Source organism: Coregonus clupeaformis, unplaced genomic scaffold (genome assembly GCF_020615455.1).
Source record: "Coregonus clupeaformis isolate EN_2021a unplaced genomic scaffold, ASM2061545v1 scaf2020, whole genome shotgun sequence".
NCBI classification, from domain to species: domain Eukaryota; kingdom Metazoa; phylum Chordata; class Actinopteri; order Salmoniformes; family Salmonidae; genus Coregonus; species Coregonus clupeaformis.
The window spans coordinates 46231-70457 of record NW_025535474.1 but is presented as its reverse complement, the minus strand read 5'-3'; the positions used below and the strand labels follow the sequence as shown (position 1 = coordinate 70457).

Sequence of the window (24227 nt, the reverse complement as noted above, 5' to 3'; positions counted from 1 at the left end):
ACTGAATACAGAGTTTATTCCGTCGTACACAATTGCGCTAAATAGCGACACACGAAAACAGACACAGGGGAAATATCTACCCTGGCAATAACAACGTGCGAGTAGCTCCACCAAGCTACACTACTCTCACAATAAACAATCACCCACAAGGACAAGGGGGACAGAGGGAACACTTATACACAGACTAATGAGGGGATAAGAACCAGGTGTGCGTAATTGACAAGACAAGACAAATGGAATGATAATATATTGAGCGGCAGTGGCTAGTAAGCCGGTGACGACGAACGCTGAAGCCTGCCTGAACAAGGAGGGGAGGCAGCCTCGGCGGAAGTCGTGATAGTACACCCCCCTTGACGCGCAGCTCCAGTAGCGTGCCGATCCTGTTCTCGGGGACGGCCAGGAGGATGCGGAGCAGGGCGAGCCGGATGGCGACGGTGGAAATCCCGCACCGGGACCCAGCACCGTTCCTCCGGACCGTACCCCTCCGACTCCACGAGGTACTGAAGGCCCCCAACCCGATGCCTCGAATCCAAGATGGAACGGATAGAGTACGCCGGGGCCCCCTCGATGTCCAGAGGAGGTGGAGGAATCTCCCGCACCTCAGACTCCTGGAGCGGACCAACCACCCCCGGCCTGAGGAGAGACACATGAAACGAGGGGTTAATATGGTAATCAGGGGGAAGTAATAACCTATAAGTGACCACGTTGATTCTCCTCAGGACTTTGAACGGCCCCACAAACCGCGGGCTCAGCTTCCGGCAGGGCAGGCGGAGGGGCAGATTCCGGGGTTGAGAGCCAGACCCGATCCCCCGATCACGAAGACCGGGGCCTCACTGCGGTGGCGGTCAGCATTGGCCTTCTGACGACGCACGGTGCGCTGGAGGTGAACTTGGGCAGTGTCCCACGCCTCCTCCCGCACTGAAACCAGTCATCCACCGCAGGAGCCTCGGTCTGGCTCTGGTGCCACGGTGCCAGAACCGGTTGGTAACCTAAAACACATTGTATTGGCGTTAGGTTAGTAGAGGAGTGGCGGAGAGAGTTCTGGGCATATTCTGCCCATGGCAAGAACACCGACCACTCCCCCAGCCGGTCCTGGCAGTAGGACCGCAGAATCCTACCCACATCCTGATTTACCCGTTCCACCTGCCCATTTGACTCAGGGTGGAACCCAGAGGTCAGGCTGACCGAGACCCCCAGACGTTCCATGAACGCCTTCCAGACATTGGACGTGAACTGGGGACCTCTGTCGGACACTATATCCTCTGGTACCCCGTAGTGCCGGAAGATGTGAGTAAACAGGGCCTCCGCAGTTTTCAGGGCCGTGGGGAGACCGGGCAGAGGAAGAAGGCGGCAGGACTTTGAAAAGCAGTACACAAAGACCAGGATGGTGGTGTTACCTTGGGAGAGGGGAAGATCAGTCAAAAAATCAACACTTAGGTGAGACCATGGTCGTTGTGGAACTGGTAAAGGTTGTAACTTACCCACTGGGAGGTGCCTAGGTGCCTTACTCTGGGTGCACACCGAGCAGGAGGAGACGTACACCCTCACGTCCTTAGCCAAGGTAGGCCAGCAGTACTTTCCGGTCAGGCAGCGCACTGTACGACTGATACCTGGGTGACCAGAGGAGGGTGACTTGTGTGCCCAGTAGATCAGACGATCACGGATAAGAGCAGGCACGTACCGCAGCCCAGCTAGAGACTGAGGTGGAGATGGATCTGTGCGTAATGCCTGCTCTATATCCGCGTCCATCGCCCATACTACCGGCGCCACAATGCAGGAGGCCGGGAGTATGGGGGTGTTGTCTCTGGGCCTCTCCTCTGTGTCATACAGCCGGGACAGTGCGTCTGCCTTCACGTTCTTCGAACACGAAATGTATGACAGTGAAAAATCAAACCGGGTGAAGAGTAGGGCCCACCTGGCCTGGCGAGGATTCAGCCTCCTCGCTGCCCGGATGTACTCCAGGTTACGGTGGTCCGTCCAGATGAGGGAAGGGTGTTTCGCCCCTCGAGCCAATGCCTCCACACGGTCAAAGCTCGTACAACATTCAACAGCTCCCGATCACCAACGTCGTAGTTCTGCTCCGCCGGGCTGAGGTTCTTAGAGAAGAAGGCACAGGGGCGGAGCTTGGGTGGCGTGCCCGAGCGTTGAGATAGGACAGCGCCTATCCCTACCTCAGACGCATCCACCTCCACTACGAACGCTAGTGATGGATCGGGGTGGGCCAGTACCGGGGCTGAGGTGAACAGACCCCACAGTCTACTGAAGGCCAGGTCAGCCTCAGCAGACCAGCGGAGCCGGGACTGCCCACCCTTCAACAGGGATGTAATGTGAGCTGCAACCTTGCCTAAGCCCCGGATAAACCTTCGATAGTAGTTGGCAAAGCCAAGGAGGCGCTGCACCTCCTTAACCGTGGTTGGAGTCGGCCAATTACGCACGGCTGAAATGCGATCTCCCTCCATCTCCACACCTGAGGTGGTAATGCGGTATCCGAGGAAGGAGACGGACTGCTGGAAAAACATACACTTCTCTGCCTTGGCATGAAGGTCATTTTCCAACAGTCGGGCCAGCACTTTGCGAACCAGGGACACATGCTTGGCGCGCGTAGCGAATACACCAGGATGTCATCGATGTAGACCACCACACCGCGACCAAGCATGTCCCAAAACACCTCGTTCACAAAGGACTGGAAGACGGATGGAGCATTCATCAAACCGTAGGGCATCACCAGGTATTCATAATGCTCCGTGGTTGTGGTGAATGCTGTCTTCCACTCATCCCCCTCACGAACACACACCAGGTTGTATGCACTCCTGAGATCTAATTTGGTGAAGAAGCACGCCCCATGCATTGACTCAATCACTGAAGGAATGAGGGGGAGAGGATAACTCAATCTTATCGTCTCCTTGTTCAGTGATCGATAATCAATGCACGGGTGCAGACCACCGTCTTTCTTCTTCACAAAGAAGAAACTCGAGGAGGCGGGTGAAGTGGAGGGACATATATACCCCTGGCCCAGGGGACTCGGTGACGTATGTTTCCATAGCCACCGTTTCAGCCATGCGACAGGGGGTACACATGACTCCTGGGAGGTACAGCTTCTACCCGAAGGTTTATCGCGCAATCCCCCGCCCGATGAGGTGGTAATTTTGTCTCCTGCGTCTTAGAAAACGCGTGCGCCAGATCGAGGTATTCGGGGGGAATGCGCACGGTGGATGTACCGTCTGGACTTTCCACCGTGGTTGCACCAACGGAAACACCTAGACACCTACCCTGACACTCTTGCGACCACCCCGTGAGAATCGTCTGCGGCCATGAGATGGTGGGGTTGTGGAGTGCTAGCCAAGGGATACCCAATACCACAGGGAAAGCAGGAGACTCAATAATAGAAAAAGTAACCTGCTCACAATGAGTCTCCTGGGTGATCATGGTGACTGGTACAGTAACTTCCCTTAACAAAACCGGACCCTAATGGTCGACTATCAAGTGCTCTGATGGGGAGTGGAATGGATAGGGGAACCAATGAAATGCCTTAACGGCGTGAGAATGCCCTGTCCATAAAGTTCCCAGCTGCGCCTGAATCGACTAGCGCCTTACACTGGGGAACTACCATGTGATCGGGAAAGTAGATAGGTAGGGTACAGTGCACTGCAGAGGGCACTGAATGAGTGTGGGTGTTCGATACCTGGGGTGATGCGAGAGTGCCCTGCCTGCCGCCTCCAGACCCAAAAGAGCGTTGACGAGTATGTGTGGTGTACTGTCCCTTCGTGCCACCGGAGTGGCACTGTCGCTGTAGTCCTCCACTCTCTCGGACGGCGGCTCCACCCAGCTCCATCAGCTCAGGATCCGAGTCGTCCGGGGTGGAAACGGGCAGACCCCTCCCAGGACGTCCTCTGGCTGCCAGCAGGTTGTCCAAATGGATGGCCATGTCCACCAGTTGCTTCCGCAGATGGCACCGGAAATGGTCGATTAGGGCCCGCTCGTTCCACCCGGACCCAGCTGCAAGCGTCCGAAACTCCAACGCGAAGCCCTGCGCGGTCCTCGTCCCCTGCCTCCGGTGGACCAGCCGCTCGCCCGCCTCTCGACCTTCGGGCGGGTGATCGAAGACCGCCTGAAAGAGGCGAGCGAACTCCCCGTAGTTCTCCATCGCGGCTCCTCCTTTGTTCCAAACCGCGTTGGCCCACTCCAAGGCTTTCCCCGAGAGGCAAGAAACAAGGACGGACACCTTCTCCCGCTCCGATGGCGCCGGCCTGATGCTGGAGAAGTAGAACTCCAGTTGGAGGAGGAATCCTTGGCAGAGTGCCGCCGTCCCGACGAACGCCCGTGGTCGGGATATCTGGATCCCTCCGGGTGCTGGGGTGTAGGTGGCTGGTTCCTGTTGGCCAGCTGGTCTCGACAGATCGGGTTCTCTCCTCTCCAGGCATTGGACGAACTGAAGAACCCGATCCATCGCTTCCCCCAAGCTGGCCAGCATCGTGGAATGCTCCTGGACCCATGCCACGACTCCAGGCATGCGCTCCTCTCCCGCTGACTCCATAACGGGTGGGTGATTCTGTGATGAGTGTGATAGAAGGAGTCAGGCGCAGGAGGGTAAATCACCGAATACAGAGTTTATTCCATCGTACACAATTGCGCTAGATAGCGACACATGAAAACAGGCACAGGGGAAACTATCTACCCTGGCAATACTCAGTACGGGACACTCCAACAATATACAGGCACAGGGGAAAGATCTACCCTGGCAATAACAACGTGCGAGTAGCTCCACCGAGCTACACTACTCTCACATTAAACAATCACCCACAAGGACAGGGGGGCAGAGGGAACAGTTATACACAGACTAATGAGGGGATAAGAACCAGGTGTGTGTAATTGACAAGACAAGACAAATGGAATGATGATATATGGAGCTGCAGTGGCTAGTTAGCCGGTGACGACGAACGCCGAAACCTGCTCGAACAAGGAGGGGAGGCAGCCTCGAAAAAAGTTGTTGCTCACCTGACAACATAATAACCACCGGAAAACTTATTACAGAGAACAAAAATATAAATGTCCCATGTTTCATGAGCTGAAATAAAAGATCCAAGAAATTTCCCATATGCACAAAAAGCTTATTTTGCTGAAATGTTGTGCCCAAATTTCTTTACGCATCTGGTGAACAGGTCAGGGTTCCATAGCCACAGGCAGAACAGCAGAAAACAACACAGGCCCTGATAGAACAGCTAAAACACAGGCCCTGATATCACAGCTAAAACACAGGCCCTGATATCACAGCTAAAACACAGGCCCTGATGTAACAGCACCTTTGGCAGCGATTACAGCCTTGAGTCTTCTTGGGAATGACGCTACAAGCTTGGCACACCTGTATTTGGGGAGTTTCTCCCATTCTTCTCTGCAGATCCTCTCAAGCTTTGTCAGGTTGGATGGGGAGTGTTGCTGCATAGCTATTTTTAGGTCTCTCCAGAGATGTTCGATCGGCTTCAAGTCCGGGCTCTGGCTGGGCCACTCAAGGACATTCAGAGACTTGTCCCGAAGCCACTCCTGCATTGTGTTGGCTGTGTGCTTAGGGTCGTTGTCCTGTTGGAAGGTGAACCTTCGCCCCAGTCTGAGGTCCTGAGCGCTCTGGAGCGGGTTTTCATCAAAGATCTCTCTGTACTTTGCTCCGTTCATCTTTCCCTCAATCCTGCCTAGTCTCCCTGTCCCTGCCGCTGACAAACATGCCCACAGCATGATGCTGCCACCACCATGCTTCACCGAAGGGATGGTGCCAGGTTTCCTCCAGACGTGACGCTTGGCATTCAGGCCAAAGAGTTCAATCTTGGTTTCATCAGACCAGATAATCTTATTTCTCATGATCTGAGAGTCTTTCGGTGCCTTTTGGCAAACTCCAAGCGGGCTGTCATGTGCCTTTTACTGAGGAGTGGCTTCCGTCTGGCCACTCTACCATAAAGGCCTGATTGGTGGAGTGCTGCAGAGATGGTTGTCCTTCTGGAAGGTTCTCCCATCTCCACAGAGGAACTCTGGAGGTCTGTCAGAATGACCATCCGGTTCTTGGTAATCCATTTTAGAATAAGGCTGTAACGAAACAAAATGTGGAAAAAGTCAAGGTCTGAATACTTTCCGAATGCACTGTAACAGCTAAATAACAGCCCCTGATTATATGAGCTAAAACACAGCTCAAAACAAAACGAAATGTTAAAGGATACGTTAAGACATACCCTCAAGAAAAAATTATTCAAGTGCACACTTCGGGAAGGTTGAAGAATCAGGACGCAGTCAGAAAGGGCTGGGGCCAGGGACAAGGGGCAGAGAGGAAGAGGTGAAGCTGAAATCTTTGCCAGGCGCCAGAGAACCGGGCGAAGGATTTACATTTTCCACAAAACTCTTTCATCAATGGGGAGAGGGAGGGGAAGGGGTCATTGCAGGTCAGACCCTACAATGACCCCCTTTAGTGTCTACAACATGGTCGTCGTAAAGGTGGTTGCCTGGAAACCCCTCAAGGTTCTAATGATGACATTATCTCCATTATCTGACATCAACGATGACATGTTTCACAGCTCAGGCCGAGGGAGAGAAGGGGGAAGGAAATCAGAGGAGCACTTCATACTGTATGTCCAGTGTTCAGTTTGTGTTGTGTGTCAGAGGTCTACAAAAGGGGTGACACCCCCAAAAACCCCATTCTATCCAAGCCTCCTGTTCCCTTTTAAAGTAGGTACACGGTCCCTCCTCGTCTTCCACAATCTTAATATTCATTATTCTGTTCTTCGTCCTCCTCTTCCTCCCTCTGTAAGGGTGGTCAGAGTTGTCAGGGTGGTCAAACAACAACACAATTAGACCCAACCAAATCATGAGAAAACAAAAGAGAATTACTTGACACATTGGAAAGAATTAACAAACAAAAAACAGAGCAAACTAGAATGCTATTTGGCCCTAAACAGAGAGTACACTGTGGCAGAATACCTGACCACTGTGACTGACCCAAATTTAAGGAAAGCTTTGACTATGTACAGACTCAGTGAGCATAGCCTTGCTATTGACAAAGGCCGCCGTAGGCAGACCTGGCTCCCAAGAGAAGACAGGCTATGTGCACACTGCCCACAAAATCCTGGGAAAGGATAAAGTAATTCCTCTACTACCCCCCCACCCCCCCACAAGAAAAGGGCAACCAGTGAAGAACAAACACCATTGTAAATAAAACCCATATTTATGTTTATTTATTTTCCCATTTGTACTTTAACTATTTGCACATTGTTACAACACTGTATATATACATAATATGTGTCACGATCGTCTAAGGATGAGGACCAATGCGCAGCGTTGAATGCGAACATCTTTTATTAGATAAATGATCACACGATCAAAATAACAAATGAAAACGTGACGTCTACAGTTTAACACAACCCAACTAGAACAAGAAACCACAAACACCACGTGAAAGACAGATAGTTAAATATGGCTCCCAATCAGAGACACCCAGCAGACACTCGTTGCATCTGATTGGGAGTCACTCAGCCCAACATAGAAATATCAAACATAGAATTTCACACCCTGGCTCAACATAACATTGTCCCCAGAGCCAGGGCGTGACAGTACCCCCCCCTAAAGGCGCGGACTCCGGCCGCGCCAAACAACCACAACAGGGGAGGGACCGGGTGGGCACTCCGCCTCGGCGGCGGATCCGGCTCCGGACATGACCCAGGCACGGGTTGTGCTGGACTGACGACGCACACCCCTGGCTTGATGCGTGGAGGAGGAACGGGCCGGACCGGGCTGACGAAGCGCACCCCTGACTTTGTGCGGGGAGCAGGAATGAGCCGGACCGGGCTGACGACGCGCACCACTGACCTGGTGCGGGGAGCTTGGATGGGCCGGACTGGGCTGGCGACGCGCACCACAGACTTGGTGCGGAGAGCAGGAACGGGCCGGACAGGGCTGACGACGCGCACCACTGACCTGGTGCGGGGAGCTTGGATGGGCCGGACTGGGCTGGCGACGCGCACCACAGACTTGGTGCGGAGAGCAGGAACGGGCCGGACAGGGCTGACGAAACGCACCATAGACTTGGTGCGGAGAGCAGGCACGGGCCGTGCCGGACTGACGACGCACACCACTGGCTTGGTGCGGGAAGCTTGGATGGGCCGGACTGGGCTGGCGACGCGCACCACAGACTTGGTGCGGAGAGCAGGAATGGGCCGGACAGGGCTGACGACGCGCACCACAGACTTGGTGCGGAGAGCAGGAATGGGCCGGACAGGGCTGGCACGACGCGCACCACAGGCTCGGTGCGAGAGGCAGGAACAGGCCGAACCGTACTGGGGACACACGCCACTGGCCCTATGCAGGGATCAGGAACGGGCCGGACCGGACTGGTAATACACCCCAGTACCTCTCGCCGTGCCTCCACACTTTCCCTCTCCTCTGTGACCAGTGGCCCCCTTAACCTGGCGGCCTCCTCTTCACACCCGCTGGACCGCTCCATCGCGGCCTCCTGCTGCCCGTCGTCCACGTCGTGAGCCCCCCTAAAATTTTTCTGGGGTTCTCTCCTCCCCGTGGACCAGGCCTCCCTAGCTCTCGCCAGACTCTCGATCCATTGCTTCATAGACCAGCCTCTCTCCTCTTCACTTAGCGTGGCCCAGCCGAAACTCCTACTCCCCTGATCCAAGGTCCTTCCTCTCTCCTCTTCACGCTGCTTGGTCCTGTCTTGGTGGTTTCTTCTGTCACGATCGTCTAAGGATGAGGACCAATGCGCAGCGTTGAATGCGAACATCTTTTATTATATAAATGATCACACGATCAAAATAACAAACGAAAACGTGACGTCTACAGTTTAACACAACCCAACTAGAACAAGAAACCACAAACACCGCGTGAAAGACAGATAGTTAAATATGGCTCCCAATCAGAGACACCCAGCAGACACTCGTTGCCTCTGATTGGGAGTCACTCAGCCCAACATAGAAATATCAAACATAGAATTTCACACCCTGGCTCAACATAACATTGTCCCCAGAGCCAGGGCGTGACAATATGACATTTGAAATGTCTTTATTCTTTTGGAACTTCTGAGTGTAATGTTTACTGTTAATATTTATTGTTTATTTCACTTTTGTTTACTATCTACTTCACTTGCTTTAGCAATGTTAACACACATTTCCCATGCCAATAAAGCCCCTTAAATTGAATTGAAATTGAATTGAGAGAGAGAGAGAGAGAGAGAGAGAGAGACAGAGAGAGACAGAGAGAGACAGAGAGAGACAGAGAGACAGAGAGAGAGAGAGAGAGAGAGAGAGAGAGAGAGAGAGAGAGAGAGAGAGAGAGAGAGAGAGAGAGAGAGAGAGAGAGAGAGTTGAGTTTGAGTTTGAGTTGAGTTTTAAATAATCTTTATTGGGTCTGGGAGCCCACCACACAAATACTCATACAAAACCGTATTTACACATCAATTAAAAACACAACTCCAATTCCTCCTCCACAGTAACTGAACACAACAGCCTCTGAATACCCCATATACTCATAAACAGATCAATATTGTTGACAAGTTTATAATAGGCAAACTCAACCCTTAGTCTTGCTGCCAACATTCCCTCCAGCATTGATCCTGGAAGAAATGTCCACCAGGCCTTGCCCACCCTCGTGCAGTGGCAGGTACAGGGCTGAAGCTTTAATCCAATGTTGTCCAGACCAGAAGAAGTTGACAAGGGTGGCTGAAAAATCAGTAGTCTGTGCCACAGGGTAGAGGCAGCTAGGTTATTATCTACCAGTACCCTTCCCCTATAAGACAGCTGGGGCAGCACCCATTTCCATCTTGACAGTCTGGCACACACTTTCTCCACTACACCCTCCCAGTTCTTTTTCTGAAAGACATCGGAGCCTAGAAAAAACCCCAAAGTCTTCATCCCATCTCTGCCCCACTGAAGCCCCCCTGGTAACCGTGGAGCGGACCCCATCTGAAGCTGGCCTGCCCACAGCGCTTCACTCTTTCCCCAATTGACTCTAGCTGAGGAGGCCCCCTCATACACCTTTAAAGCGTCTGAGAGAACCTTAACATCCTCACCCCCTGTAATAAAAACTGTCACGTCATCTGCATACGCAGACAGTGCTATCGTGGGACCCTTCATTACACCTGGCACAGAGAAACCAGTAAGCTTCGCTCTTAAAAAACAAAGCATTGGTTCAATCGCCAGACTGTATAACTGCCCTGAAATTGGGCATCCCTGCCTGATGCCCCTTTGGACAGGGATGGGACAACTCAAACCACCCCCCACCTTCACCATACACGAAGCCCCAGCATACAGTAAATTCATCCAAGACAAAAAAACATCCCCAAACCCAAAGGCCTTCATTGTTTTAAACAAGTACTGGTGGTCCACACGATCAAAAGCCTTCTCCTGATCCAAAGAAAGTAAACCCACATTTACATCAGACAGTTTACAAATGTCCAAAACATCTCTTATTAGAAACAAGTTGTCAACAATAGAGCGATCAGGTACACAGTAGGACTGGTCCTTGTGGACCAACAATCCCAGATACTCTTTCAACCTGTTTGAGAGACATTTAGAAACAATTTTATATTCTGCACACAGCAAAGCAACAGGTCTCCAATTTTTTATGAGAGCCAAATCCCCCTTTTTGGCAACAGTGAAAGTACCGCACGTTGACAAGATACAGGAAGAGAGCCCTCATGAAAAGATTCACACACCACTTCATAAAAATCCTCCCCAATAGACCCCCAAAAGTGCTTATAAAACTCAGATGGTAAACCATCAATGCCAGGGGCTCGGCCTGTTGAGAGCTGCATAACTGCTGTGGACAGCTCTTGCAGTGTAATGTCAGAGTCCAATGCGACTCTTTGCTCAGGTCCCAATTGAGGAAGACCGTGTAACAACTGTTCAGTACACAGAGAGTCACAATCCTCCGCCTTATAGAGGGCAGAATAGAAATCCACGGCATGTTGACGCATTTCACTGTCATCCGTGGTCACCTTCCCATCAGGGAGACGAAGGCAGACCATCTGTTTACGTTGCAATGTCGACTGTCCTAGGTTTTTAAAAAAAGCACTAGGAGCATCCATATCCTTGAGGGAAGCGAAACGAGACCTAATCAAGGCACCCTTCACTCTTTCATGCAGAAACGACCTCAATTCATGTTTCTTGTCCTGTAAATTCATGACTAGTCCGGGGTCATTCTGAGTGAGCAACTTCAATTCAATAGATGTAATGTTCTGTTCAAGGGCCCTGATAGTCTCTTTAACTTCAATTCGAGACAGAGCAGTATACTGTTGACAAAATAATCGTATTTGGGCCTTCCCAACCTCCCACCATTGTCTCAAGGACTCAAAATTCCCTTTTGTAACCCTCAATTTTTCCCAAAACAACAAAAACCTTTCACAAAACATGACATCATGTAACAATTTAACATTGAAATACCAATAAGATGATGACCTTCGTGGACAGGACAAGTGAATATCAACAGTGACAATATGGTGATCAGAGAAACCCACAGGAGTAATGTCACACCTTCCAACCCTACTACAGTATTGCTCAGATACATACAACCTGTCTAACCTTGCTGCACTGACATGACCTTCATTAACTTTTAGCCATGTGTACTGCCTAACTTTTGCATTCCTTACTCTCCACACATCAGAAAGCTCAAACTCAGTTAATAGACCAGACAGACAAATTGCTGACCGCAGGTGAGGTTCTTCAGCGGTGCGATCAACAGTAAAATCCACTGTACAGTTCCAGTCCCCCCCTAAAACCATAACCCCTCTTGGTCACACTGTCTTAAGGTTTCCTTTATTTTATCAAAACCAACAATACGCTCTGTACCCTCATTAGGAGCATAAACATTCAAAAAAACAAACAAAAACCCCATAACATCCACCTTGACCAATAAAACCCGACCCTTGACAATCTCTGTTGTAGATACCACAGTCACCCCTAAGCCTGAAGAAAACAAGATTGCCACCCCAGCACTGAAATTAGTACCATAACTGAGTATATGCTGCCCCTCCCACCACATACCCCAGTCAGCCTCATTTTCCTCATCACTATGTGTCTCCTGTAGGAAAACTACATTAAGCCATTTCTGTTTTATTACTTCTAATACCCAAGCCCTCTTATTCCTGTCCCTTCCTCCATTAATATTGAGAGAACCTACCCTTAGTACCTCCATATAGAAAAGGAAAGGAAAAGCAGAAGACACCACAGAGAAACCAGACAAAGAGAATAGAACACCCTATGAGGCATAATCATCATCATCATTATTTAAATGTTCTCTTAACCTGACCGCGTTTCCCACCACCTTTTGCTGCTGCAACAGCAGTAACACATTTCCTCAAGCGAAACCGCTTCTTCTCACTCAACTGGTCTAACCCCACCGTCTTCTGTAACATCACAGCTGACCTCACAAATTTATCAACATCAAAATAATCTGCCAATTTGACGGATTTCCCAAAAGTCTGATCCAGAAACCCATTTACCTCCTCTAGATCGTAAATTGAGTCCTCACCAGCTGATATCGTATCAAGAGAGATATCCATATCCTTCTCCTGATCCTCCTCAACTGAGGCCACAGACCACTGACTCCCCTCTACCACATCCCTTTCAACACTCCCCCACTTGCACCCCATCACTCGTACCAGGCATCTCCTCCACTACCTGGGAGACTAGCCCCACCTGAACCCCATTACTCGTAGTGGGCATCTCCTCCACTACCTGGGAGACTAGCCCCACCTGAACCCCATTACTCGTAGTGGGCATCTCCTCCACTACCTGGGAGACTAGCCCCCCTGTACCCCAGCACTCATAGTGGGCATCTCCTCCACTACCTGGGAGACTAGCCCCCCCTGTACCCCAGCACTCATAGTGGGCATCTCCTCCACTACCTGGGAGATGAGCTCCACATGAACCCTCTCCCTGTAACCCATTACTTGTAGTGGGCATCTCCTCCACTACCTGGGAGATTAGCTCCACATGTACCCCCTCCTGTACCACAGCACTCGTACTGGGCACCTCCTCACCAGTCTGAGGAAATGGCCCTTCAGATCCATCCTTACCTTCTACAACAATTTTTTTCTGCTGCATAACATTTCCCTCTGGTACAAGTTGCACCTCTGTGCCCTCAACACGGACAACTTGTTCCTCAGCAACAGATGCGTGTGGCTGCTCTACCACTGTCAGCCCACCTCTTCCTACATCAGTGGGCCCAGGCGTTACGAGGACCACCTGCGCCCCTCCCTCTGCCTTCTCCCTTTTCGGGCAAGCATGTCGCTTATGACCAACATCCCCACACTCAAAACACTGTTGACTACCCGTACTAGCATAAGCCATATACAGTCTATTGTCATACTTGACTTTAAACGATAAGTCCAAAGTCTGCTCCGGTGAGTCCAAAAACATAAACACCTGTCGCCGAAATGACATTACCTGTTTCAACGCCGGGTGTTTGCCACCCAATGGGACAACCTTAATTGAACTTGCAAACTTCCCAAAGCGCAATAACTCGCGCTCCAATAGCTCATTTGGAATGAATGGCGGTACATTTGAAATCGTTACCCTTGTTGACGGAGAAAAAAGCGGCGTAACTTGAATAAACATTCCTTTAAGAAGTATGCCATGCTCAACCATACGATCAACAAGGCGCTCTTCTTTAAGAAATACCACCACCGCTTTATTCATCCGTGACGCATAAGCAACATTCTCATATCCTACCTTCTCTCCTACGGCGACCAGAACCTCCTCCACCGTGACAGTAGCTTCAGTAACACACCTAAAGCCGTGCCGAAGTGACAGGGACGGCGTCCCGATTCGGGCCGGCATCCCCACCAAAATCAGGGTAATTTCGACACGAAAAACAATATACTTAATTCTACCACAACAAAAAAATTGAAATAATAACCTTAATCATGCATAGAATAAAAAAGGATATCACCAAGAAAAGGAAAACCCAGGATATCTAACTCTACACAACACTCGCACTTAGCACTCACTCAAACAATTCCCAGCACGCACCAAACACTCCCAGCATGCAGAGAGAGAGAGAGAGAGAGAGAGAGAGAGAGAGAGAGAGAGAGAGAGAGAGAGAGAGAGAGAGAGAGAGAGAAACTTGAAAGTGAAAGTGCTCAATGGTGCTGCCCATGCTAAAACGTGCTTTTGGGCACTAGAGTCCTCTATCTATCTCTATGGAGGACACATGAAAACACCTGCAACCGCATGCCAGTGCTCCCGCCTGCACAATCTGGCATTTGTCTGTCATTTTTTCTGTGTCAAAAGTTATGATATGAGTTGATTGGTAAAACTTCAGAATAACTCATAATTAACCAATTATAAATGCTTATATATGATTATAAATGATAGTTGATGTTTTGACAGAGACAGATGTCCTTACCCTGTGGAGGCGTATTGGGTGGCTGAGGAGGTGTTGAGGCCTCTAGGGTTGGTCCTCTGGGGAGAGGGAGGGGTTCTCTGCATACAGCGGTCTGGGTACCAGATCACCAGCCTGGTGCTCTCCAGCTCCACCCCCTGGACAGGAGGACAAACAGCAGGCAGAGTCCAAATACATACAATGGAACTAATAGCATAGTCCTAAAAGGTTGTGCAGCCTGTCTATACTATGTTCCCTGTGGTGGGGTCTGGTAGTGCAGCCTGTCTATACTATGTCCCCTGTGGTGGGGTCTGGTAGTGCAGCCTGTCTATACCATGTCCCCTGTGGTGGGGTCTGGTAGTGCAGCCTGTCTATACTATGTCCCCTGTGGTTGGGTCTGGTAGTGCAGCCTGTCTATACCATGTCCCCTGTGGTGGGGTATTGTAGTGCAGCCTGTCTATACTATGTCCCCTGTGGTGGGGTATTGTAGTGCACCCTGTCTATACTATGTCCCCTGTGGTGGGGTCTGGTAGTGCAGCCTGTCTATACTATGTCCCCTGTGGTGGGGTCTGGTAGTGCAGCCTGTCTATACTATGTCCCCTGTGGTGGGGTCTGGTAGTGCAGCCTGTCTATACTATGTCCCCTGTGGTGGGGTCTGGTAGTGCAGCCTGTCTATACTATGTCCCCTGTGGTGGGGTATTGTAGTGCACCCTGTCACTACAGACCCTGGTTCAATTCCAGGCTTCATCACAATCTGGCCATAATGGTGAGTCCCATGGGGTGGCGCGCAATTTGCCCAGTGTCGGCAGGGGTAGGCCGTCATTGTAAATAAAATTTGTTCTTAACTGAATTGCCTAATTAAATAAAAAATTCACAGGGTCTGAGCTCTCCACCTGAAATGAGACAACTAGGTTAACAGTGCGTGTGATTTCTGATGAATTATTATTGATCTATGATAGTTTATCTCCTGACAGTAATGGCTACGTGGTTCAATAGAGCCATCATGTGTCCAATAGGCAGAAATACAAGAAACAACATCGAAGTGGAAATAGTAATGAATCAATGTATTAATAGTTAATCAAATAATCAATGTCTATATTGTCTTATTTTTGTTTTATTTACAACATTATGTTTATCCTGAATTGACACTGAACATCACTGTAAAAACTGCAAATGTAAAAATATTTGATGTATCTAAATAGTTAAAAATATATTTATTTTTAATAATAAAACAAGCAATATCATGACACTGAACAATATGGTAGTACATAATATAAAATGCGGAACAATGTCTGACAACAATACAAAGTAAATCATCATTAAACACATCAGGAGCAACTTGGCCCAAGAGCTACAAGTATTAAAAAGCTGTTACCAGTATTATTCATGTTAGTCGCTGAAAAGTATCATCCTGCATCCTTTGACTCTCTATATCCCCTATCCTCCCGGCCGGCTCGGTCCTCCCCTCCTGCACCGTGGCTTGATGACTCATTGGGAGCTCACAGAACAGGGCTCTGGGCAGCCGAGCGGAAATGGAGGAAAAATAGACTCCCTGCGGACCTGGCATCTTTTCACTAACTCCTCTCTACATTTTCTTCATCTGTTTCTGCTGCTAAAGCCACTTTCTACCACTCTAAATTCCAAGCATCTGCCTCTAACCCTAGGAAGCTCTTTGCCACCTTCTCCTCCCTGCTGAATCCTCCTCCCCCTCCCCCCCCCCCCCCTCCTCCCTCTCTGTGGATGACTTCGCCAACCATTTTGAAAGAAGGTTGACGACATCCGATCCTCGTTTGTTAAGTCAAATGACACTGCTGGTCCTGCTCACACTGCCCTACCCTATGCTTTGACTTCTTTCTCTCCTCTCTCTCCAGATGAAATCTTGCGACTTGTGACGGCCGGCCGCCCAACAACCTGCCCGCTTGACCCTATCCCCTCCTCTCTTCTCCAGACCATCTCCGGTGACCTTCTCCCTTACCTCACCTCGCTCATCAACTCATCCTTGACCGCTGGCTATGTCCCTTCCGTCTTCAAGAGAGCGAGAGTTGCACCCCTTCTCAAAAAACCAACACTCGATCCCTCTGATGTCAACAACTACAGACCAGTATCCCTTCTTTCTTTTCTCTCCAAAACTCTTGAGCATGCCATCTCTCTCAGAATGACCTTCTTGATCCATACCAGTCAGGTTTCAAGACTGGTCATTCAACTGAGACTGCTCTTCTCTGTGTCACGGAGGCTCTCCGCACTGCTAAAGCTAACTCTCTCTCCTCTGCTCTTGTCCTTCTAGACCTGTCTTCTGCCTTTGATACTGTGAACCATCAGATCCTCCTCTCCACCCTCTCCGAGTTGGGCATCTCCGGCGCGGCTCACTCTTGGATTGTCTCCTACCTGACCGGTCGCTCCTACCAAGTGGCGTGGCGAGAATCTGTCTCCGCACCACGTGCTCTCACCACTGGTGTCCCCCAGGGCTCAGTTCTAGGCCCTCTCCTATTCTCGCTATACACCAAGTCACTTGGCTCTGTCATATCCTCACATGGCCTCTCCTATCATTGCTACGCAGACGACACACAACTAAACTTCTCCTTTCCCCCCTTCTGATAACCAGGTGGTGAATCGCATCTCTGCATGTCTGGCAGACATATCAGTGTGGATGACAGATCACCACCTCAAGCTGAACCTCGGCAAGACGGAGCTGCTCTTCCTCCCGGGGAAGGACTGCCCGTTCCATGATCTCGCCATCACGGTTGACAACTCCGTTGTGTCCTCCTCCCAGAGTGCGAAGAGCCTTGGCGTGACCCTGGACAACACCCTGTCGTTCTCCGCTAACATCAAGGCGGTGACCCGATCCTGTAGGTTCATGCTCTACAACATTCGAGAGTACGACCCTGCCTTACACAGGAAGTGGCACAGGTCCTAAATCTGGCACTTGTCATCTCCCCGTCTGGATTACTGCAACTCGCTGTTGGCTGGGCTCCCTGCCTGTGCCATTAAACCCCTACAACTCATCCAGAATGCCGCAGCCCGTCTGGTGTTCAACCTTCCCAAGTTCTCTCACGTCACCCCGCTCCTCCGCACACTACACTGGCTTCCAGTTGAAGCTCACATCTGCTACAAGACCATGGTGCTTGCCTACGGAGCTGTGAGGGGAACGGCACCTCCGTACCTTCAGGCTCTGATCAGTCCCTACACCCAAACGAGGGCATTGCGTTCATCCACATCTGGCCTGCTGGCCCCACTACCTCTGCGGAAGCACAGTTCCCGCTCAGCCCAGTCAAAACTGTTCGCTGCTCTGGCACCCCAATGGTGGAACAACCTCCCTCACGACGCTAAGACAGCGGAGACACTTGAAACCCCACCTCTTTAAGGAATACCTGGGATAGGATAAAGTAATCCTTCTATCCCCCCTTACCCCACCCCCCAAAAAAATAAAAATAAAACATATTGTAAAGTGGTTATCCAATTTCACAACTCTTAGTACAAAACTCAAAACAGATAATCAAAAAGGTGTTTTTCCACAACTTTAAGCTCATTTTCAAATGACTGAGTAAAACACAAAAAATCACACAGTAACTTTTTCACCAAACATAATCAGTATTTCATCTAGAAATACCTTTCATATAAAGTCATTGCCCTTCACAATGCAATGCTCACAATACTTTTCATATGCTTCTCTTCTCATTTGTTTAAATACATTTGACCATCACTTAATCCAGCTGTGCTTAATGGTTAATCACTTAACCGTTTGGTAAACCTATAGATTTTTAACTGGTTTGTCTACTATATTATGGATTTTGAGAGCTACAGAAATAAAATGTGTGTTTGTAAAGTATAAACATCTAAATTACATGTATGATACATGATAATCATACATAATGACAACTCGTTATTGCTAACTGATATCACATAGTGGTAACCACAATTGGTCACCATATAAAAGGGGGTGTGTGAACACTTGCAATTTCTTTCAACATGGAGCAGGATAGACAGCAAGGGAGAGGAATAAATCAAAGAGCTCGTGGACAACGGACCCATCATAGAGGTCAAATCCCCGACCCATCATAGAGGTCTAATCCCCGAGCCGACTAGGTGAAAAATCTGTCGATGTGCCCTTGAGCAAGGCACTTAACCCTAATTGCTCATGTAAGTCGCTCTGGATAAGAGCGTCTGCTAAATGACTAAAAAAAAAAAAAAAAAAAAAAAAGAGGTGGACATGGGCCCCATCAAAGAGGTCAAAGAGGTGGACATCAGAGAGAGGGAGGCAGACGGCAGGGAACTGTCGTGTCTAATGAAGTCCGGGCCAAGAGGCCTTGCCATGGCAGAGGCTGCCAGATTAGTTCATCCCAATCTGAAAAAGATCAGCTGTCAATTAGATTATGAAAACATTTTGCCATGAAAACCGGTTAATCTGCAGGATATGCACTATGCTTTACCATTACATTTAAAGTAAATTACACATTGTAATGCATGTGGTGACCGTGGTAGTGTGCTGACCTACCAGCAGGAGTGGGCAGTTGTGGAAATGGTGAGGGCCAGGAATGACATATGGCTGTCTGAAATAAAGCAGGCCATTGAGGAGAATGATGACACCTTTGCCAATGTGCATCCATCAGCCTACTAATAATCACCTGCCTTTTGAAGAGGCAGCAGGTATCTATGGAACACATTTACCTGGTGCCTTTTGAGAGGAACAACCACCAGATAAAACAGCTGTATGAGTATGTTCAGGTACAGCACTATATACTGTATCACTGTTACTATGTGATGCACATGCTACTTCACAATACATTACTGGAACTATACTATAAAAGCACTAAAGATGGTGTGGTAGGACGTAGGCCATGACTTGGATCCTACAACGCTGCACACCTCATTGTGTTTCTCAGTGAAATTGAGCAGGCCTGTCAAGTGTGAAGGGGTCACCTATGTCATTGTATGGGACGATGTCAGGTTCCACCATGCAGAGGTGGTTCAGGTATGGTTTCGGGCCCATCCCCGATTCGTGACCCTATACCTGCCCCCATACTCTCCTTTCCTCAACCCTATTGGGGAATTTTTCAGCATGAAGGTGTATGATGTCCTGCAATGCATGAACAATGAGGACATTCACTATGATGTGGATGAGAATTTATAGCCAAATGCTCAAGGTAGGCTTGATGCAAATTAATGCGTGCTAAAGGTTGTTTAATTTTCATTCATTTTATTTGTTTAATTTTTGCATGAATTATGTGTAGAGGATGTCTTCATTGATCACCTTTGATTGCACATTGGATAGATATTATGGAAATTATAGATCTTCTGTCAATTTTGTTGGGTAATGTAAGTGTATTGCCTGATGTGAAAACTGTGTAATTTACAGTACAGTAGCATATTACTTTCAGCACTTCTAAGGGCGATTTGAAACACATATCTTGCATTGTTTGCTATTGGATTAACTGGTAGTTAAAATGACTAAATTGAAAATATAGTATGTTGTGTTTTGGTGATTAAACCAATGTTCTCATTACATTTCAGAATGAACTTATATTTTGAATTAATGGATGTGTGGTGATAGATGTTTACAATCAAAATTAATGTACAATGACAGATTTTGAATGAAAGACTGGCTGCGTTATAAGTGTGACCAGTTTGGAGTTTTGTACTAAGAGTCGTGAAAATGTACCACGTATGGGTGAAAATAAAACCAAAACGATTTTAAAAAACGAGAACCTTTTGCATGTAGTGTTGATAAAACACGTTTGTGTGCGTGAATGTTTGTGTGTGTCTGTGTGTGTGCATGTTCATGTGTATGACTGTCTGTGTGTGTGTGTGTGTGTGTGTGTGTGTGTGTGTGTGTGTGTGTAGGCATTTGGATTTGATGTTTAACAAACATATAGATGAGCTGGTTAAGAAGATAAGATTTAAAGTTGGCTTTTTTTACGGAAACAGGTCGTGCCTTTCTCTAAGCACTAGGAAGCAGATTATTCAGTCAACCTTTTTATCTGTTCTTGATTATGGTGATATTATTTATCAAAGTGCAGCTGCTACTACTCTTAACCCTTTGGATGCCATCTACCATAGTGCCCTTTGTTTAATAACAGGAGACAGATTTGATACTCATCAACGCATACTGTATCAAAAGGTTGGCTGGCCTTTGCTAAAGACTCCACTGAAGATAGTGTTATAATAAGGTCAAAACAATGACAATTACGTTTATTCTTAAAAATGTATCAGAAAAAATGTCATACTTCATACAGTTTACATAAAAAAACATTTCATAAAAGCGTTAAGAAATGTTGCATCAAGCAGAACTCTTTCCTGGACATTGAGGCAAAATTGTGCCATAGTTTGTAATAAAAACAATTAAAAATATTTATAAAAAAATCAAGCAAACTTCTACGATGTGTATCATCTAATAGTAGCATATGAAGTAATACAATATAATAGAAACACAATAACTAGGACCTTGAGGTTGCCTACTTCAGAAAGACATATATTTTTTAAAGATCTGGTACTCAGAAATATTACCGATTTTACTTAAGAAATATTAAACTTATAAAATGTTCAACTATATTATTATATACTATTATAAACTGGTTAGTTTGGGTCTTGGATGCTGACTGACTGAAACTGCATTTCAGAAGTGAATACTGTATATCAGACAATATACCACGGGTATGGCGTAAAAAATACTATTTATGTTGGTAACCAGTTTCTAATAGCAATCAGGCCAATATACGACGGCATATCCGCTTTGTGTCAAGAACAGCCCTTAGCCGTAGTATAAACCACTCAGTTTATAATGGCCAATATTCCACACCCCTTCAAGCTTTATGGCACTTATTTTGAATATATGGGTTTTTGTCAAACTTGTTGAGTTCAGGTCTTCTTGGTTCTGGGTTTGTTGTGTTCAGGTCTTCTTGGTTCTGGGTTTGTTGACTGCCTTGACTGTAGATCACAGAGGGGTCCTCCTCAGCTGATTGTGCTGCTGCAGGTCTGAAGAGAGAGAAACAGAAATGAAACAAAGGATGCGTCCCAAATGTTGGCACCCTATACCCTTTATAGTGCACTGCCTTTGTAATGCACTAAATAGGGAATATGATGCCATTTGGAACGCAAAATGAGCAGTTCCTCAAAACCATCATTACATCAATACATGTCATAGTAATTTTCTTGAGATGTCCATTGTTGGGTTCGTAGTTTAAGGAAATGACATCACTAGTGGTCACTATGGGTCAACTGTTTTCCTTATTGATGACATCTCCTACAATAAGCAGCAGCATATGAATTACCTTAATGCAGAATATGCTTACTGGGTGGCAGCAGTGGGGCGGTTGAATTTCACAGCAGCGTACTGGACATCCTCGTCCTGTTTCTGGGGTTGAGGCAGTTGGACGGTGGAGTACAGAGGGACTTCCTGGTTTTTGGAGCGAGAGAAGTGGACGCAGGTGTAGTGAACAACATCCTGGTCTACGTTGGCTGCTGTCTGTGTTGCAGTAGGGGTCATGACCATGCTTGAGATGTTGTCATACACTGGACTAGAGTCTCCCTGATGGAGAAAGAGGACAGACAACATGAGGAGTGGAAATGTTCCACAAAGCAATACCCAGACATCACAGTCATCTTCTGATTCCAACAGACTCACCTGTCCATTTTCTGCTATATTTACATTTACATTTACGTCATTTAGCAGGCGCTCTTATCCAGAGCGACTTACAAATAGGTGCATTCACCTTATAGCCAGTGGGATAACCACTTTACAATGTTTTTTTATTTATTTTTTTATTTTTTTGGGGGGGTTGGAGTAAAGGGGGGGGTAGAATGATTACTGTATCCTATGCCAGGTATTCCTTAAAGAGGTGGGGTTTCAAATGTCTCCGGAAGGTGGTGAGTGACTCCGCTGTCCCTGCTATATCTCTTGTGTCTCTTGGGTCAGAGGTGGATTTGGAGGCCTTCTTCCTGTTTGTTAATTAATGAATTAATCAATCAATCAATGTTACTAAAGTTAAATAATACAAAATAAACAATACAATTCACTCACCTAAACCACGTGAGTCCAGAGAGACAGAGGATGAGAACCAGAACAACCACTATGATTCCAACAGCTGTAGTCATAACTGTGGTTTGTTTCCCTGTAATATAATGTGGATGATGTGAGTACATGGCATGATATAATAAACTAAAAATAAACTGAAATACAGGACATTAATGCAATACTTGTTAAGGGATCTTATAACATTACATTTACATTTTAGTCATTTAGCAGACGCTCGTATCCAGAGCGACTTACAGTTAGTGAGTGCATACATTTATTTATTATTATTTTATTTTTTTCATACTGGCCCCCCGTGGGAATCGAACCCACAACCCTGGCGTTGCAAGCGCCATGCTCTACCAACTGAGCTACATCCCTGCCGGCCATTCCCTCCCCTACCCTGGACGACGCTGGGCCAATTGTGCGCCGCCCCTTGAGGTCTACCGGTCTAGTGGCACAGCTAGCACTGCGATGCAGTGCCTTAGACCACTGCGCCACTCGGGAGATTCAAAAATATAACCCAATGTATAGTTATAAACTAAGGAGTAATAACACAAAGTATAATGATTAAGATTAGATTGAAAACATGTAGTTTTGTATTGAAGTATTGAAGATGAAACTTGACCTGCTACAATGATCATCAGAGCTGTAGAGTTCTTAGATGCTATTTTATTCCGGGCCTCACAGTAGTATTCTCCACTTTCCTCAGAGCTGATGGAGGTGATGTTGTAACTCTGTCCTGATGCTTTTGGTGAGGTTATGTTCTTCTTGTACCAGATGTATTTGTCCACAGGTGGGTTGGCATCACTGCTGCAGGTCAGAGTCAATGAACTGCCCTCCACTATTTCGCCAGAGGGACTGACTGACACTGAGCTGTCCTTTGGGCCATCTGGTGTTGAAGGTGACAGAAAATAATCAACTCACATAACATGTAAGGTACCAAGAGATCATGTGCATGAGTCATCACCAGCAACAGTGTGTGAAAACCTTGTGAAGACTTACAGAAAACGTTTGACCTGTGTCATTACCAACAAAGGGTATATAACAAAGTATTGAGACACTTTTGTTATTGCCCAAATACTTATTTTCCACCATAATATGCAAATAAATTCATTAAAAATCCTACAATGTTATTTTCTGGATTATTTTTTCTCATTTTGTCTGTCATAGTTGACGTGTACCTATGACGAAAATTACAGGCCTCTCTCATCTTTTTAAGTGGGAGAACTTGCACAATTGGTGGCTGACTAAATACTTTTTTTCCCCACTGTATGTCCACAGATGACCCCTTCAAGGTACAGATACTCTGATGGGTGTAAGTCACGTGGAAAAAACTGTGACCCCCCCAACATCTGAAACACAAGTACATTTTTCAAATGGAGTACATATTTTGAACTGTCAACATCCATTCATCGAAATGAAATAGCAGCCCTATTTCATGTCTGTTTCACTGCACATCAACACTGACCAATGATGTATTGGATGATTTTGTAAGACTTTAAAAAGTGTATTAGTCACACTCACACACTGCAGGAGAATTGATGCCTTTTACAGCACAGTAGAAGCTGTCTTCAGTTTTTAAGTAGACTGAGTATGAGAGGGAGGAGTCCTCTTGTACAATCTTACTGTTCCTGTACCAGATGTAGGTGGGGTTGGGGTTGTCAGTCAGAGTACAGGTGGTGCTACAGGTCAGTGTCGTTGACCACCATGTAGTGGTCACCTTCACCTGCAGGTCTGGAGTAGATAACAACATTAAATACCTCAATTACCTGTTGTCTAGTTCAAATGAGGCAGGAGTGGACGTTCTCAAATCATCAATTCAGACATTCCTATTTTACGCATACTTTCATATTATTTA

The 24227-nt window shown here is 47.5% G+C and overlaps 1 long non-coding RNA gene across 1 annotated transcript; it reads right to left on the bottom strand.

The window, feature by feature from the left end:
- Window positions 1-22205: 22205 nt before the first annotated feature.
- On the bottom strand, window positions 22206-23208 carry LOC121562870. Its single transcript, XR_005999655.2, has 3 exons — window positions 22995-23208; window positions 22376-22466; window positions 22206-22293 (listed from the first exon to the last, which is right to left on the bottom strand). It is a non-coding gene; the product is annotated as an uncharacterized LOC121562870 (long non-coding RNA).
- Between the last annotated feature and the right edge of the window lie 1019 nt (window positions 23209-24227).